This window comes from Oratosquilla oratoria, chromosome 16 (assembly GCF_046742065.1).
Source record: "Oratosquilla oratoria isolate Oo_2021 chromosome 16, ASM4674206v1, whole genome shotgun sequence".
NCBI classification, from domain to species: Eukaryota; Metazoa; Arthropoda; class Malacostraca; order Stomatopoda; family Squillidae; genus Oratosquilla; species Oratosquilla oratoria.
This window is the reverse complement of record NC_134792.1, coordinates 53,726,045-53,732,044: the sequence shown is the minus strand read 5'-3', so window position 1 is coordinate 53,732,044 and position 6,000 is coordinate 53,726,045.

Here is a 6,000-nt window from a genome sequence, read left to right as displayed (position 1 = left end):
TATATGTATATACACACACACACACACATATATATATATATATATATATATATATGTGTGTGTGTGTGTGTGTGTGTGTGTGTGTGTGTGTGTGTGTGCAAGCATGAAATATTCTAAATTGTAAATAGGTCACCAAACAAGTACCAATTTGTTTAAGGATATCTATGTTGCCATGCGGTTTGGTTCATGTAACGTTACGTGCAATTATATATATATATATATATATATATATATATATATATATATATATATATATATATATATATATATATATATATAATTTGTTAAAGGACGTTCGATTGTTTCGCACCCTGATATCATTTGATCTTCGTAACAATCTGTGCACGCGGAATGTGTGTTGTTTTGTCGTGTAATGGTCCGGATCTTGCCTCTTTGTCGATGACGTAGTTGGAAGGTCCATTGCTGATGCCTATCTTCTGTCGGATTTCAAAGTGGGGGAGTTCATGCAACGCGTGTCAACTGTGTGCCCTCAATCGCTTCCGGCTGTCGTCATATATCACGAAAAGTTCAAGTGTTTCCAGCCTTATCATGAAAAACATCGTGGGTAAAGCCAATACTCTCCTTAAACTGACTGATATGGGTTATATATATATATATATATATATATATATATATATATATATATATATATATTGTATATATGTAAATATATGTATATATGAGAGAAATTCGCTAATAGCAGCGACATAAATCCGATAATTTTTCATGACAGTTGCATGCAGGATTCGAACCCACTGCACTCGAATCTTGCATGCAACTGTCATAAAAAATTATCGGATTTATGTCGCTGCTATTAGCGAATTTCTCTCATAGTGACAATGGCGATAAGTGTGAAAGGGATTCGTTCCGGTCCTTACCTCTTACCCTGGTGAGCTTGGTCCTTGAGTAAAACAGGAATTCGGATCGCCGAAATAAGTGATCTTCCTTCCCTCGGGAATCAGTTCGATTCCAGGTTTCAAGGGCTTTATAGCTTCTGTGGTGTAGTGGTCTAGGGCGCTGTCACGGTAATCTACGGATGACCGAGTGCAGTGGGTTCGAATCCTGCATGCAACTGTCATAAAAAAATTATCGGATATATATATATATGTATATACATATATATATATGTATATACATATATATATATATATATATATATATATATATATATATATATATGTATGTATATTAATTACAGCACGATCATCTCTCCCACAACTTGGTCATGAAACTCGTGGATGAAGACAGATGCTAAAAAGAAAAACTCCAAGATAAATTAAAGGATTTGTGTAGCAACACTCGTTGGAAAGAAGCCGGTAGACGCGATTTGATCACAAACTTGTCGTCGCACATGTTGACACAAGTACAAGACGAAGCCATTTCTCTAGGCTTAAAGTTTAGCACGGGCATCAACCATAAATCTATGGCCGATTATGTCGAGGAGAACTATAATTGGAAAGATGACGAGTTGGAAAGTGGATTCAAATAGGGAATATTATTGTTGCTCGCTAGCATCTCGAAAATGCGACCCAGCCATTCCCGGAAGATACACACGCGCCCTACAGGAATTTCGAGACAATAACATCATAATCACAACGGCAGACAAAGGCGGAGGTGTGGTAATTCTAAATAAGGTAGACTGCATTCACAAAATGGAAGATCTCTTGTCCGATCCAGTCACATACCGTAAGCAGAACGACGGTAAAGCGAAGAAAGAAACGGAAGATTTCAACAAAGCTACGAGAAAGATTCTAACGAGAACAGAAAGGAGTAAAAAGCTTTTACACACACACACACATATATATATATATATATATACATATACTTATACACAAACATATATGTAAATATTTATATGTAAGCGGAATAGAAAACACAGGAGTCTTAGTCTTGAGTTTATTCCTGACTAGTTTCGCAGGTATGCTTTTTCAAAGGAATATGTGTACAAACGGGCTGTGGGCATTATATACATGGGGTGGACCTCACCACCTCTCCGAGTTACCATAGTTGGTGGCGAATGTTGGTGGCGAATGTTGAGACATCAACCTGTCAGAATGTCTCAACAAATATATGTATATATATATATATATAATATATATATATATATATATATATATAATATATATATATATATATATATACGTTGCGGTTTGTTACTCAATCTCTCGTGGGCGGGGAGTTGGGTGTGTGTGCGTGTAAGGTCAAAGTATTACCCGTACATCGGTCATACGAGCTTTGAGATTTCACGCGGGAGGTTAATAACTGTCGATTACGAGTCCAACACGTGATCCAAGACCATGGTGAATCACACACATACACACGTATAACACCACTAGAAATCCTTTTATGCATATTTTCTGTTCCCGCTGTGGAACATTTCTCAGCAAGAGAACAAAGTTCAAATTTCGAAAAAAAAAAAAAAAATACATATTTGGTAACTGTTGTACGACTCGTGGAGATGCATAATTTTGACGCTCCAGGAAATTAAAAGTCGTGTAGTTGCAAGTTCATGAATAGTAATATTTCCTTTATCTTGAAGTTATTTACCAAACAGAATTCAACTGCTTACAAAGGATTACAAAGGCAAAGCATGCCGACAGGAGACCTTTTGATCCATATCTAGGTCGGATGCACAAAAAAAAAAAAAAAAAAAAAAAAAAAAAATCATATTAATAATAAATTAAAACTATAACAATGTAAATAACAATTAAAATACATAAATAAATGCATTGGTATAGTTGAATAACAAACAAACAGGTAAATAGTAAATGATAATAAATTGACATATAACTAATAATAAATGAAAATCAGACAGACAAATTATAACAAAACAAAAACAAATAATATAACATAAATTATAATAATTACAGCATCTTACTTAAAGCTTCGAACTGAACTACATTGCACTACCTGTGCAGGAAGTTTATTCCATTCATTAACTACACGGTTGGCAAAGTTGTTTCTACCTACTTCCAAATTGAATCTATTTCCGGACAGTTTGAGACCATTGTTTCTTGTCTGATTCTCATTCAATGTGAAAATTTGGTCACTTTTGATGTTGTCAATTCCCTTTAAAATCTTAAAGACCTGTATCAAGTCACCTCTGAGTCTACGCTTTTTTAGGGAAAACAGATTCATGTGCTTAAGTCGATTTTCGTATGATTTATTTTTGATATTTGGAATCAGTTTTGTGGCTCGCCGTTGTACTTTTTCCAGTCTGTCAATGTCTTTAATGAGATTCGGTGACCATACGGAAACAGCATATTCCAAATGTGGACGAACTAACGATTTATATAGCTTGTTAATGAGTGATGGACTTTTGAAATCAAAAGATCGCGCAATCAATCCCAGAATCTTATTTGCTTTCTCAGAGGCTGAAATACACTGCTTGGATGATTTGAGGTCGTTACTGATAATTACGCCGAGATCTTTTTCACTATCCACTTTTGTTAACGAATTTCCAAATAACTTGTAATCGTACTTGCTGTTATTTTTACCTATGTGCATTACCTTGCATTTACTTGTGTTAAATTTCATTAGCCACTTTTCAGACCATTGCTGTAATTTATCTAAATCTTCTTGAATATCTAATTGGTTTGAGTGATCATTTGCCACTCCGCACAGTTTTGTATCATCAGCAAATTTGGAAACAGTAGATTTTAGTCCATGGTCTATATCATTTTGTGAGAACTCCCAATACTTATGATCCTACTGTTAGATTTTTTAACCTTTTATACTTTTTGTATGTTACTTGATAATGTTCTTTGAATAAGCGAAACGTCGTGAATGAAGTAATAATTATCACGAAGATGTTTTGAAACACAAACTTCCCTTCAACTCCTGCTCATGCATATAAAAGGAAAAATATTTCCAAATGTGTTACTGCCGTACAGTATATTTCAATATTACTTGTTTAAAATAGTCTTCTACACACCCAAATACACCCACCCACACACGCGTGTACACACACACACATACCTATAACTTAGCCTGCTGTTTTATTTGTCTAGTTTTTGAATGCTTGTAACAACGTCTTCTCACTGTCATAGTATTTTATTGTTATAATCTTGTAGGATGTATATTTTCAGCAGAAATGGTGCTATACCCAATAAACCGTAAATTATTATTATTATTACACACACACACACACACACATATATATATATATATATATATAGATATATAGATATATATATATGTGTGTGTGTGTGTGTGTGTGTGTGTGTGTGTGTGTTGCTGCACTGCTTTTGACCCAGGGCATTGGGCGAGATACAGTGGTGGCTCATAAGCCATGAAGAGCGAAGATGGGAGGAAAGGGCGGTGGATGGGTACTTGTCTTTAGATTTGGTTATCTTCCTTGTATGGGAAGAAAAGTCCTTGGCATATACGAGTATATATATATATATATATTTATATATGTAGAGACATACATACAAACATATATATATATATATATATATATATATATATATATATGTATGTTTAAGACAAGTTGTGCAAACATACACAACTTGTCGGAGGGCTCGCCTAATATGGGGATTGGATGGAAATGAGACTACGTCTTCTGTAGCTACGTAAAGTGTGGTTGGGGACTTGTACAGTCCTTTTGTACCATCGCGCGTAGCTCGGTTGCCAGCGTCTTGGCTTCGTGATTATGCACGCACAGGTCAGGGTTCGAATCCCTTGGCAGAGCTTAAACACACACACACACACACACACATATATATATATATATATATATATATATATATATATGTATGTGTGATGTGTGTGTGTGTGTGTGTGTGTGTGTGTGTGTAATAATAATAATAATAATAATAATAATAATAAAAGGTTTATTTCTATTACAGTGGTACACTGACAATAATACATTGGAAAAGTTGATTAAAGATATAAAACTTGGAATATATACATGGAGCAATTTTACAATGAGTTAATTATGTGCACAATAGATGGGATAGCACTGTTCTTGTAGCGGTCTGTCCTTGGCGCTTTGATTGGTATGAGTCTATTTATGTGTCTAGTGGCGTGGTGAGTTGGTGGAGCATCAGGAGGGAGGAGGTGACGGTGTCTAGGGTGGGAAAGCAGGATTTCCCCAAATTTCCTTAGTGCCTCCCCGTGCCGCTGGGACACCCTAGATAGAGTAAGGGTGGTAAGAGCATGGTCGTAGCTGCTGTACTCCACGCCCAGGATGATCCTGCACGCTCTCTTTTGTACCCTCTCCAGCTTTTGTCTCTGTGTGAGGGTGAGTGAGCTGCACCAGGCTGGTGAGGCGTACATGAGGGTGGGGAGTATGAAAGTTTTGTAGACCTCCTGTAGCTCAGATGTAGGTGTTCCTAGTGATTTTAACCTACTCAGCATATACAGTTTGTAAGACGCTGTCCTGACTATATTGGTGACATGTTGGTTCCAATTTAATTGAGCATCGAGTGTGATGCCCAAGATCTTGGTGGATTGCACCAATTGGAGGGGGTGGGGGCCCAATGAAAGTTGTGGAGGAGGTACTGCTTGGGTGGAGGTACAAAAGTGAATCACTACGGTCTTGTTGGTGTTGATTGTGACGTTGTTGTTTTCCGTCCACATCATGAGCTTGTTCAGGGTGTTTTGTAGTGGTGCGTAATCAGGCCGCCTGGTGTTGATGGGGATGCCTACGGTGCTGTCATCCACGTACTTCCATCTGTGAGGAGTGTCCATGAGGGCGTCGTTGATAAGGATGAGGAAGCATAGGGGACCCATTTTGGTACCCTGGGGGACCCCACAAGTTAAAGGGAGGAGGGGGGAAGTTGACCCTTGGTACCTGACCGCCTGCCGTCGTCCGGTGAGGAAATCTGCCAGCCATGCTATTAGGTGGGGCTGGATCCCCAGTTGGATGGCTTTGGAGAGAACAACATTGTGGTCAACAAGGTCAAAGGCCTTCCTGAAGTCTACAAAGGTAACAGCTAGGGATGTGTTACGCTTGTCTAGGTTGCTGTGAAGGAAGTTGAGTAGGTCAATGAGACA